Source organism: Coregonus clupeaformis, unplaced genomic scaffold (assembly GCF_020615455.1).
Source record: "Coregonus clupeaformis isolate EN_2021a unplaced genomic scaffold, ASM2061545v1 scaf0175, whole genome shotgun sequence".
Taxonomy (NCBI): domain Eukaryota; kingdom Metazoa; phylum Chordata; class Actinopteri; order Salmoniformes; family Salmonidae; genus Coregonus; species Coregonus clupeaformis.
The window spans coordinates 267333-281490 of NW_025533630.1; the positions used below are offsets into that span (position 1 = coordinate 267333).

The window sequence follows — 14158 nt, forward strand, 5'->3', positions numbered from 1 at the left end:
TTTTCCTTAAAAAAAAAACATTTACATACATATATCTATTCATATATCTCCTCTAGCGTTCTGTGGGAGCCTGCGGGCGTCGGGCGGGCTCAGCCCCCCTGAACAGGTCATTTAGTCTGTCCAGCTCCCTGCAGTTATCCATGGTCATCAGCTCAGCTTTCTTACGCAGGCGGTCGTCCCTGTAGACCTTAGCAGCGTACATCAAGTCAGTTTCTGAGAGAGAAGGGGAGATGAACAGAGAAGAGTCAGTCAATATCAACCATATCACACTAAGCTACTTTGAGGGGAAAGCTTTCGTCAAAATAGAATGAAATGAATGCGTGTTTGTAGGGGTAGTTGTATTGCATCACATGGGGCTTATTTGATTGAAGTCATCACTGTAATTATACCCTGCGGGGGGTGACGGGGTGCGTGCTACACCACTGCTTTTAACTATAAGTTAAGTATAACTATAAAAAAAATCTAAGATGTGTCAAATAAATGATCAAGCTCAGGGCTCCAGCTATGCATTTGGTTTGCTAACTAAGTGGCTAGATGTCAAGATAAAGCTTCTTGGTTACAGCAGAGACATTCAATCTCCTCCTGGATCAAGATCCCTGTTGCCTAAATTGTTTATTGCACCCTCCCCATCATAAAAAAAATACTTCTGGTAATACCGTATACCCCGGTATGGTACAGGAAACGGTATGACGGTATGAAAATCTGGACACCGCCCAACTCTAATAAGACTCTTACTCGTCTGCCTCTCCTTCCAGCAGTTGTTTCTGACATTAGACACGTAGTCCTCCTCCACGTTCTTCTCCAGCTTCTGCAGATTGGAGCCCTTGTACTCGGACTTGAAGTCTCTGTTGACGTAGTAATCTACACGCAGGTTCTCGGTCTGCCGTTTCACCGTCTGCCCTGTGGACCTGGAGAGGACAGGCATCAGTCAGGTTACATGTCGCTGTTCTGAGAACAGCTAGATCCACAGCTCTTTTCATGCATCATATCTTTATACCAGGTGAAGAGAGGAGGCTATGGGCATGATCATACACACACCGAAATGTTTCAGTACTTTACTGAAGGTAAAGGTGTGTCCGTTACATACAGCATGCATCACTATTTGACAGTATTTTTCAGCACTGAGTGTGTGGAGCAGTGGTCCAGAATAAAAGGTTTGTGTCGTGTTCAGCTGGGAGAAAACATTTTGAAAAGGAGTGGTACCACCGAAATGCGTGATGTGTCCAATAGGAACACAGATTTTTGTTTTCCGTTGCAAAACCTTTAAGTACCGTGAGCCATACTGAACACGACCTAGTGTGTGTGTGTGTGTGTGTGTACGTACGGTCTGGAGTAGAGGCTGTAGGGGGTGTGGACACCATCAGTTGGCTCAGGATGGACACCAGGATCAGTACAACGATGGGTATCAGCTGGATAAACATGGAGAACCCTCCCTGGACAACAACACATTACAAATCATTAAACATATCAGTAAACATACACTATTTTGTCCTCTAGCTCAGTTGGTGGAGCATGGCGCTTGCAACGCCAGGATAGTGAGTTTGATTCCCGGGACCACTTATATGTAAAATGTATGCACGCATGACTAAGCCGCTCGGATAAAAGTGTCTGCTGAATGGCATATATTACTATTTAATATGTAAAGACATGTACTGTCCTGTTAGTAACTTTGCACTTTTCCTGCTTTCCTTGCATCACACTGAAATTAACTAGAGCTCATCCCAGTCAAGACTGGAAGAGTTGTGTCCTTCACAAAATTAGAGCCTGCAATATGCTGCCGAGACTCCCATAGCTGTAGAAGGGGGTCTGCTGGGGAAATCTGACCTGAAGTTATCCCCAGACTCACTAGGTATTATATTGACAGTCACAGTATTCAGCTGGCAGTGCAGATGCCAGACATACGTACCTCTCCCCTCTCCTCTGCTCTCTCCGTCTTTGGTCCGTCTGCTGGCTGTATCGTGCCCTGCCGTTGGTGAATGTGTGGGCAGCCGCTGTGGAGAGGAGTACCCGGTTAGTGACTCTGCTAAGACTTGCAATACAATACTAATTTAATAAGCGTTCATGTTTGAGCAAGACAATTGTATTTAATTAATGTAATGAATTAAGACTTGTTTATTAAAACATTGGAGACAAACTCTGGAACCCCGTAATGAAATTAACTTCAGGTGTATGTGTGTCTCTTACAAGAGGGGAATCCTCCTCCGAAGAACATGTTGAAGAGGTCCTCGGGAGTGATGTCAGCCTCGAAGCCTCGGTGGAAGTCAAACCCTTGGCCGTGGGCGTGGCCAGGGCTGGTAGGCTCCTCTGCTCCCGTGAGGTCATACTGCTTTCTCTTGTCCGTGTTGCTGAGCACGGCATACGCGTTGCCGATCTCTGTTAGAACCACAACGACACACCCTCGTGTCAATAAGTGTCACACTAAATCAGAGAAAAAGGACACCAGACATTGGCTCGGTTCCGACGCCCCATTTTACACTGATCTGCAAACTTCACATCGGGGAATCCCAAAGAGACCCAGACATGGAAACTCTGCCAGTCCTCCAATTAAATTAATGGCAGGTCAAATTAATGCTGCTAACAATGCTGTGGGGGGAGACCCGGTCCGATCAGTGAGGGGAAGCAGAAGAAAAGTAATTTTTAAGCTACTTTATTAACCTGAGCTGATAAAGCGTGAGTGAGAGAGCGGCGAGAGAACAGTGCCGCTCTAGCAGGCGGGAGAGGGGAGGGAGAGACAGCAACCAACCAAGCAGACTCGCTATAGAAGACTAATAGCTGCCATTGCTAGGTTATTTATCATCAAATATGAGTGCGTAGTGCCTGTCTTGACTGCATCAAACCGGGAGAAGCAAGTTAAGCTAGCTAACGTTAGCTAGCTAGGCTAACTGAGGCTGCAGTGCATGCACTTTCTGATCCTACAGTTACAAACAACTCCATTCAGAATATTAAGTAGCAGCCTGCCTACCTGTTGGTACTCGGTCATTGTAGCCTATCCTTCTCCTTTAGCTCCATTATTTTAATACCATTCGATTAGATAGCTCCTAACTTTAGCCTCGTGAGGCTCATGATCTCTCTCTCTCACACACACACACACACACACACACACACACACACACACACACACGAGACCCATGTCAATCATATCCGACCTGATACATTATTTAGAATTCTAGGTCCCGGAATCGGGTCTTGGGTACAGGTGGCTCTACACTACAGCTAAATGAGTGATTAGCCCCGCACTCAAAAACAATCCATGCAAAACATCTTACTTTTGAAGGCCTCTGTGGCTCCGGGGGCTTGGTTTTTGTCTGGGTGGAACTTTAGCGCTAGTTTCCTGTAGGCTTTCTTCAGCTCCTCCTCATTGGCCTCCTTACTGATGCCCAGGACTTCATAGTAATCCTTACACCGCTTTATCCTGGAGGAGAGATTGTAATAAACTATGGTGCTAGTAGTCCTAACACATCTTTATCCTTTAAGAGGTTACAGTGGGTCTGATTCATCAGGGCTATATTACACATGTAGCATACAGATATAGGCCTAGTTTATTACAATGCAGTGGATCTGATTCATCATGAGGGTTGTAGCACACAAATCAAATTTCGCCCAAGAGCAGGACAACAACCTCTAATGGATATTTTTAGCTTCAAGAACTAGCATTTGGAAAGTTTAATCAAAAGACCGTACAGTATGAAGATAGGCAGAAACTGCTTCTCCAATAGAAATCCTTGATCACACTTGTAGGTGATGTCATGGCGACGTTGGCTAGCTAAGCTCATGTGCAGAAACACGTCATCGGGTCTAGCCGGTTGCCTCGCGCGAACTGTGCATGTGCAGGCCGTCAAATCAAAAGGCACTCCTTCGATATAAAGTAGTTTTTGGCCGAAAATGTGTACATTTGTCACTTTCACAATGTTGGAGTAATAACATGGTCAACTACTTAAGACATTGTCTCAAATCTAGGTTGTGCCTTTAGATTTGAGAAAACGAACAACTAAGGAAGAATTTTCATTTCTGGTCTGTTGGTCTGTTTCGCAAGCGTTCCCGGAAGTCTCGCGATGTTGCGCCTCTGGGGCTGCGTTTCAATCTCAAAGTAGACCGCCCTCGGCCCCAAACCCTCAGCCCTTGAATGACGTTTTACATCGTCACATCCGAGTGTACCTTAAATGTCCTTTGCCCAAGCGAGGGCGAGTGATGATCGGAGAGGCAACGTCCTTGGTGGGAATTTTGAAGTTGAGCTTAAAAAACAACCAACCTAAAGCTATTAAATGTACCTAGTAAACTAACGTATCTTTTATAGTTTGGTCATTTATTCCAATACATTTCAGAATTCCAAAAAATATGTTTATGTATTTAGCTACGTTTTATAGGCTCCTCACTATGAGACTAAGCCAATTTGCCAATGCTAAAATCAATATATATATATATATATATATATATATATATATATATATATATATATATATATATATAAGCAAGCTAGCTTCATACTTTTTTTCTGACATGCCAAAAATGTAGCCTTGATAAAATTGGACACTTTGCAGCCACAGAGTTTGACATGTGACTACAGATTGAATTGTGGGTCATTTCAACCCCCACAAGTGACCAACATTGTTCACTCGCTCCCTCGAGCTAAATCGAGGGCTCAACGTTAGTGAATTGGACCTCCCCTTAAGATGGCAATCAAACTGCATCCGGTTTCAACAGGATTCCCCCGAGGGAAAGTGGCTAGAGCAAGGGCTGAGGGGTTTGAAAACTGTGCTCCTGGAGCACCATTTGAAACCACAAGAGGGCAAATCAACACTCGTGGCAGAACAGAGTAGGAGAGTTCAAACGCAATACACCGAGTCGATTGCATGACCTGCAGAAGAGATTGCCTCCAGTCTCAAGGATAACCACCTGAGATACTTGCCAGACATGTTACATTAGCATTCAATTAGAATAATCAAATATATAAACAATAAAATATGCTCTCGGATGTCACTCAGTGTACCTTTCAATTGAGGTTAAACCCTACGCTGCATGTAAGCCTGTTTTAACCCAAAATACAGGTTAGCCTCTGAACATATAAACAAATACAGCATCCTAGTAAACTAACATACTATCTGTCTAACGCTCTTCACTATGGGACTAGAAGTTGGTCAGGCCTACCAAGAACTATGTGAGTGTTGCCATAGCGAGATGTGTCACAGCTCTCTTTTGTCTCTCTCAGTCCCTCTCCCTTCCCCTCTCTCACTGGCCTCATGGGCACCTTGCCAAGTCCCAGAGGTTCCCATAGCGATAGCTGGGTGTGTAGAACACTGCGGAGACTGCAGTGTCCTCATTGAGCAGTTGAATAACGGTCCACACACACACACCATCAATGGGGCAAAGCCAACCACAACAAGCCATCCAAACAGCTCTGCCATGAAAGACTCGCATACAAATACACAGATAACTCTTCCGCTGTCATTAGCTAAGCAAACACTGCAAACCCAACTGCAAAATGTTGAGCTGAGTAAGTGTTTCAACAGCAGCCTTCTCCCATAGAACAGTAGAGAGAAGTTTAGCCTGAGTACACCACACTAGACTGGGGGATTATGAGTGCTACTGTAGGTCAACTGCAGGGTTAATTAAACGCAACATAAAGATGTTAGAGCAAACAAACATGGAGCCCAATAGAACCATCTAACTACAGTCAAACGACCTCGCTAGGGGAAGGTGGTGGAGGCCTAGGCTACACTTGGCCCAATATTAGAAACACTTCTGTTCACCAGAGACATCAGTCGCTCGGAGCTCCCAGTCCCAGCCACCTCCCTGGCCTATGGGGACAGCAGTGATGCAACAGTGACACAGAAAGAGATGTGTTAAACAAGAACTCTCAGGGGAGATCATTCTAGAACCCCTCCCCCAAGGTTGGTATGACCCAGTGTCCAACAATAATCAGTGTCCGTGTCCAAAGACCCATACTAGCTTACTACATACTATTTAGCACGTACCGTTTAGTAAAAAGTGTGCCACAGCCGCAACGCAGTAGCGGCTCCTGATTGGGTGGGGCAGGCCGAATGCGGGTGGCTTTTTCCAAATTCAACAGACATGCATCACATTAACCAGCCTGATAATAGTTCATTTCCAATTTGATTAATTTCTCTAAACAGGAATGGAGTTGTAGGCCTACTCAGGCTGGTTATAGGCAGACTATCACATTCAACCTATATCATAGTAGACCATGTAGCCCAGGGGTGTCAAACTCATTCCATGGAGGGCCTAGTGTCTGCTGGTTTTTGGTTTTTCCTTTCAATTAAGACCTAGACAACCAGGTGAGGGAGTTCCTTACTAATCAGTGACCTTAATTCATCAATTAAGTACAAGGGAGGAGTGAAAACCGTTTCCCATACAATAATCTGTACTCTTAATTGTTAGTTCCCCCCTCAAAAAAAGTTTGTTTTGGGCGACTCTCCACTGACCCAGACTTTGAATACCACTTCTTTAAACCAGGATGGTCATCTGAACACAATGGATCGGAGTTACATCACTTGCCTTTATATAATCCCCAGCAGGGATCTCCAACAGGTCGATCAGTAGCTGCAGCCCACCTATGAGTAGCTACGCCAAACAATTCTGAAAGTACATGCAATTTTCACGTGTTCCACCGCCAACTGTCATAAACAAATCTCACAAGTATCAGACACCACAAGCTCCCAGCTACTATTTAACCAACGCCAATATTGACATTATCCCACCCCCGGCTAGCCACTATTGGCTTAATTATTTTTTAAATTAAATGTCTGCCAATTAATTTCCAGCAATATTGCCTGTGTGGTGCCGTTTGTTTATCACTCAGTGTGTAGCCATTTGATGTGATATGATTTTTAAATGTTTTTTTAATGTATGCACTCACTAACTAAGTCGCTATGGATAAGAGCGTCTGCTAAATGACTAAAATGTAAACGTTGTGTCGTGCAGAAGAACAGCCCTTAGCCGTGGTATATTAACCATATACCACACCCCCTCGGGTCTTATTGCTTAATTATTTTACCAGGTATATTGACAGAAAACATACTGCACTACTTTCTCTTGTACACTAAGGACCCGGGGAAGAGTCACAGGGGAGAGGAGAAGAATGGGCCTATTTGAAAGCTCAAAAATAAGTTGAAGCATGCCATACGTTGATTTTTTTTAAAAAGTAGCCCTAATGCTAGAAAAAGGTTATAGACCTCTAATCCACAGGCTAGTAAAAGTTTGTGCGGACATGGATTTTAGAAACCCAGGCATAAGGGTCTTACCATGATAAAAAGACTAGGGGATTAGGCTAGTAAGGGTTAGCTACTGTCAGAAGGTCAAGCATAAAGCACTGACTAATGGTCCCTCGATTGAGACAGACTGACACTGAGAAAGTGGGTTAGTTATTTTTGGTGTGTAGGATACACTTTCAGTTTCATCTAAAATATATCTGATTTGTGTGTTCAGAGAGCATGCTCACGTGAGGTGAGACGGATCCTTGTCAATTTCCTGTTGTGGGAAGAACCACCATCAGGTTATCATGTAACCTATGATCTATTTACACACAAGCAACAGTGAGGGAGAGGTGGGGGAATTTACAATCCACCATTTCCTCATCTTCACTTAACAGGTAGCCAAACGAAAAAGAAGAACACCCAAATGTGTCACAGTGTCAGCCTCCTAAATTCCCATTGATTGTAAAAACTCAGGGTCAAGTGATACTCACAACAACCCCAACCAGGCTGAAAGTGGCCCTCCCTCCCTAATCGCCACATGAGAACGCACCAGAGTGAAGCAGCACAACTAGACACACAGGCCTGCCTGCTGCACACATGAGAAGTGGGACAGAGGGCCGTACCATATGGTTGTCAGGGAGGAGTGCAAGAGAGCGGAACAGACTTTTACACACAGATAGCCATTCCCAAACAGATTACGGGACTGAGCGATCAAGGGAAAAAAGAAAGCAAAAGGTTCCTGCTCACCTCTGCACTCCCTCCACCTGGTCCTTGGTGAAGCCCTTGGTGCTGGGCTCGCCCCCTCCGGCCTCCTGGCCCTCCCCACCAGGCCGGGCATTGGTGCTCTCCGAGGAGCTGTCTGTAGTGCGCTGTCTGCAGTGCGCGCCATTCCCCGCAGAGCTGCCGTTCCTCGTCAAGGTGTCCAACAAGGCTAGGAGGGAAGAGAAAGCGAGAGAGAGAGACAGAACGAGGCATGACGTGGCACATTCAGAAGGAGAGACAAAGCTAAGCATTTCGAAGAGAACTCACAGGGCCAATTTCCCAGAACCAGATTAAGACGGGTCCTCGACTAAAAAGCGGTCTCATTCTCAATCGAAAGTGTTTTTTTTAGTCAAGGACTAGCCTTAATCTGGTTCCGGGAAACTGGCACTCAATCTTACAGGGCAAAACACTAGGCTCTTGAAAGTCAGACTACCATGCGAGCGTACATCAGAGACACACACCGAAACTAAGGTTACTTTGTTCCCAGAATCCAGTTGGCTTCCATAGACGAGCTGTAGTGGAGATCTGGTCATGCTTCCATGAGAGCCGCCGGCGAATATATCCAGCTCTGGTTGCTCAATGAGAATGTGCTAAGCTTTTCCACCAACACAAAGCAGCTCTCTGTGTCTGTCTTCCCATGACCACTGCAGCAGCAGCCTAACCAACAGTCTGAGTATACTGCCCAGTGTTTCACTGTTCTCTCCGGTAGCACTTAAGCCTCTGCGATACATCGCTGCTATTCCTGTGAAAGCTTACACAGGTAACGGAGCACTATGTTTGATGGACACGGCGGAGGGAGAATAGTGACAGGTCGGGATAAGATACTCATCTTTAATGGTTGAATAAGTAAACTTATTAATGCATGATACTGAACTGAAGAGGGTGGCGGTTTTTCTTCAATCAAGATGCAATCTTCTTGAATCCATATATTCTTCCTTGAAACATGAGTTTTTAAATAAATAATGAAATAAATATAAAAACGGAATATGTCCGATCTGGTTTTCCCTGGCCCACTGTCCTATCAGACCTTACTGTGGCCCGAGCTTAGCCCTGGCTAATGCTCTACCATTGTTCCCTCAGCTCTAGGTCAATCATTCAATTAAGGGATTGAGGTGGACAAGCCTGTTCATCTCACTAACCTCGTCCTGCACGAGCCACGTTAACTCCTCTGCTCCGACAGTGGAATCCCTACAAACTCCTTACCTTGTCCTGCACGAGCCATGTTACCTCCTCTGCTCTCAGTGGAATCCCCACAAACTCCTTTCCCTATAAATACCCTTCTGCCGAGAGCGTGAAACAGCCACTTTTCTATTTCTTTCCTTGATATTGAATACTGCATTGGTGAGGAAGAGCTTGCAAGTCAGCGTTTCACTGTAGTGTTTACACCTGCTGTATCCCATGCACGTGACCAAATCAACTTTGATTTGAGTGAGGCAAATAGGCTACTATAGTCATCTCCCCGGTGACCATTATAAAAAACACTCTTGAATCAAACCTTGAGTACTCAGTACAACTAAATATGCCTAGTGAATGTAAATGGTCATGTTGAACTGTATGATGTGACAGTTAGGCTAACAGGCGAATCATTGCTGTCAATTGTCACATAGCCAAGTGTTTAGCTAACAGAATGTGTTCTGTTTTATAAGACAAGTGGTACGCTTAGGTTTTATTACAATATGGCTGCTGTGGAAATTGCCATCTACCTTGATAACAAGGTTAATAGGTACCCTTCTGCATGACATACTAGCATTGACATAGGCCTACTATTTTTTTTTATAACCCATGATATGTTACCTGTCACAGATGGCAAAAATATATATCATTTTAGAAGTTTTGAAATATGATTGGTAGCTGGCAGGCTGCACGATTGACCATAATGCAAGCAGCCGATTGCAAGCACACGATTAACTCACAAACATAAGTGTTTCATTACAGACAAAAACACTTTTAGGACAGACAAAGCAATGAATTACAAAATATCACGGCTGCTGTGAGCAATAAGCAGATCAATTGATTATTGCCTGAGGTAGCTGTTAGATCATCATCATGCATCAATACAACCACAACCAGGCATGGCTTGTGGCAGGCTAGCTAGCCAAGTCCCTTACTAAACTAGTATCAAGCCTATATTGATACCAATTTTAAATTACATTTCTCTCATGAGGACACTGGAGACAACCCCTAGTTGGCTAACTTACTGGTGCATAGTCATCACTTGCTTAGTCAGTTGACCTTGTTATTGCGAAAGAAAAATACCATAAATTAGGGGAGATAACATCCCAGACTGGGAGCTTGGCTCCACTGACCACATAATGCAAAACTGAAATTGTTGGCAATCCAACATTTAGCTAGCTCATACTAGGCTAGCTAACGTTAGTAAATTATAGCTAGCTAATTGTACAAGTTAGCAATAGCATTGCCAGTTGGCTAGTTAGCATAGCCAGTCCACATTCGTCACTGGGCTAAAACAGAACTATAAAATGAAACATAGCTTGTCAATTGAGACATTCAACAGTGGATGATGTCAACCTTATCAAATCAACAAAATTGGCTAAGAAATGGCTAACGTCAACTAGTTAAAGACCTAGTATACATACTGTTGGCATGCTAATTAGCAATTTAAAGAAACGTCACTCTTCCTTCGCCGTGAGCAGTTTTTAAAGCGTTAATTACGTTAAGTTAACCATTTCATAATTTATTCGTTTAGGTATTATCCGTGCACTGCAAGTGACAACATTACAAGGCAAGTTGCCAAATCGTATTTTAAATCGATGTTTAATGTGTAACGGGCTAGCTAGAAAACGTCAGCTACGCTAGCTAACGTGGCTAATGAACTAAAATCTGGTAACGTAGAGATTTACCTTTTGCTTTGTGGGTTGGATAGAGCTTCTCTGCTTTATTTAAGAATTTCACCGCCTTGTCTTTGTCCCCTGCTTCAAGAGCTTTAGTTGCTATATTTATACATTTTTCTGCTTCGTCTCTGTTCCCTTCCATCTTTCTTCCTCCCCCCCGGCTCTCAGTTGGCACTAGTAATGGGTCGTTCGCGAACGAACAGATCTTTTTGGTGAACGTCGGGAACCGAATCACATCGGTGAAAGAGCCGTTCATTTGGCTCCCTGAATTGCATACTGCTACTACTGCTTTTATTTTTTATATCAAGTTTTTATTATTTCAATTCACAGGATCCATACAATACATTTATAGATTATTTTTTTATCCTCCTTACTGGCAATCTGATAGCATTTGGCAATCTGATAGCATGTAAAATAAATGAGAGAAAAACTAATAAATATAATAATAATAATAATATAATATGCCATTTAGCAGACGCTTTTATCCAAAGCGACTTACAGTCATGCGTGCATACATTTATTTATTTTTTGTGTATGAGTGGTCCCGGGGATCGAACCCACTACCTTGGCGTTACAAGCGCCGTGCTCTACCAGCTGAGCTACAGAGGACCACTGAACAATACATCATAGAGCCTCAGAAATAGTGACAAATTATTGATACACATTCATGGATGTAAAGGCCCGTTGGTTAAGAGTTCAGAAATGTCCGCTGCTGCTTTTTTCCATGTGTCCAGAGTGGACACCCTGGCCCTGTGAATCCTGGTGCTGCTACTCCTTTTTGAGCTCAAATCTTTTTTTCTGCAGATAAATTACAAAATAATTATCTAAAGAGGGTGAATCTTCACTGCAGAAACAATAAAGTGGGAAGAGCGTGTCAATCTGGTCCACGCTGATTTGTTTCAGTGCCATCTAATAATTTGGCCAGGTAAAAATGTATTTGGAGGTGCGTTTCATGATCTGACATAATGGTAGCCTAAATTTTGGGCTTTACCTTGGAAATTAGCATTTTTTCATGGTTCTAGTTCGATTTTTAAAGGGACATTTCTAAAATGTCAAACTTCATATTCATCATGTCCAGCACCACCACAACATATGTAAAAACCGCACGTTTATATGTTTTGCAGTCAAAAAAGATTGAAACATCTTCCTATGAAGTCAACCAATTAGACAATTAGTAGGCAATGCCTTCTCATAATTGGTTAAAATCATGACACACACCAATGATGTCACTGGAAACACTTACCTTCCTCTCATTTTCCAATAAACATAGAAACGTGCTGCCATTTTCACATATGTTGATGTTGGGAAGGTGCTGGAGATGAATCTGAAGTAAAGAAATAAATACAAAAAAGTGACATTTCCCTTTAAACATTTTAACGAAGAGCCGTTTGGGAGCAAAATGAGCCGGCTCTTTTACGTGAACGGAGTCGAATGAGCCGGCTCACCAAAAACACTCTTGAAGCATCACCGCAAAACACTACAAACACATCTGAGCGTTCGGAGCAGCACTTTCGTCAGTGATCCTCGGATGCTGCAATCATTCTGAACGCATACAGTGGGATTGTTCTGCATTTTTCAATATTAGAGCATAACTTCCAACCCACTGAGATATACACTACATGACTAAAAGTATGTGGACGCCTGCTCGTCGAACATCTCATTCCAAAATCATGGGCATTAATATGGAGTTGGTACCCCCTTTGCTGTTATAACAGCCTCCACTCTTCTGGGAAGGCTTTCCACTAAATGTTGGAACATTGCTGTGGGGACTTGCTTCCATTCAGCCACAAGAGCATTAGTGAGGTCGGGCACTGATGTTGGGCGATTAGTCTTGACTCGCAGTCGGCGTTCCAATTCATCCCAAAGGTGTTCGATGGAGTTGAGGTCAGGGCTCTGTGCAGGCAAGTCAAGTTCTTCCACACCGATCTCGACAAACCATGTCTTTATGGACCTCGCTTTGTGCATGGGGATACTGTCATGCTGAAACAGGAAAGGGCCTTCCCCAAACTGTTGCCACAAAGTTGGAAGCACAGAATCATCTAGAATGTCATTGTATGCTGTAGCGTTAAGTTTTCCCTTCACTGGAACGAAGGGGCCTAGCCCAAACCATGAAAAACAGCCCCAGAGCATTATTCTTCCTCCACCAAACTTTACAGTTGGCACTATGCATTGGGGCAGGTAGCGTTCTCCTGGTATACGCCAAACCCAGATTTGTCCGTCGGACTGCCAGATGGTTTAACGTGATTCATCACTCAAGAGAACATGTTTCCACTGCTCCAGAGTCCAATGGCGGCGAGCTTTACACCACTCCAGCCGACGCTTGGCATTGCACATGGTGATCATAGGCTTGTGTGCAGCTGCTCGGCCATGGAAACTCATTTCATGAAGCTCCCGACGAACAGTTCTTGTGCTGACCTTGCTTCCAGAGGCAGTTTGGAACTCTGAGTGTTGCAGACTACAGACCTTTATTTATTTTTATGCTTTTCAGCTGTCCCGTTCTGTGAGACTGAGGCCTACCACTTCGCGGCTGAGCCGTTGTTGCTCCTAGACGTTTCCACTTCACAATAACAGCACTTACAGTTGACCGGGGTAGCACTAGCAGGGCAAAAATTTGCGAACTGACTTGTTGGAAAGGTGGCATCCTATGACAGTGCCACGTTGAAAGTCACTGAGCTCTTCAGTAAGGCCATTCTACTGCCAATGTTTGTCTATGGAGATTGCATGCATGGCTGTGTGCTTGATTTTATACACCTGTCAGCAACATGTATGGCTGAAATAGCCGAATCCACTGATTTTAAGTTGTGTCCACATACTTTTGTTTGTATTTATATACACACACACTGTACCAGTCAAGTTTGGTAAGTGCTCAGCATATGTGGGAACTCCAATACTTTTGAAAAAGCATTTCAGGTGACTACTTCATGAAGCTGGTTGAGAGAATGCCAAGAGTATGCAAAGCTGTCAACGCAAAGGGTGGCTACTTTGAAGCAAATATATTTTGATTTGTTTAACACTTTTTGGATACTATATGATTCCATATTTGTTATTTCATAGTTTGTCTTCACTATTACTCTACAATGTAGAAAAAAAAACAACCCTGGAATGAGTAGGTGTCCAAACTTTTGACTGTTACATATATATATATATATATATATATATATACACACACACACACATATGAAACATGTCAGTTGCATTTAGATTATACAGTAAACACGCTATAACAGAGCAAACCTCTGATTTGGATTTGTGTACAGTACTACCAAAGTCTGAATAGTAACAAAGAGAGTCCTCTGATAAAACTGACTGAACAGTTAATTTGCTGCTCAGGGA

The 14158-nt window shown here is 43.5% G+C and overlaps 1 pseudogene; it reads right to left on the bottom strand.

Moving 5' to 3' along the window:
• Positions 1 to 52: 52 nt before the first annotated feature.
• On the bottom strand, positions 53 to 10990 carry LOC123483984 (annotated as a pseudogene).
• Positions 10991 to 14158: the final 3168 nt, after the last annotated feature.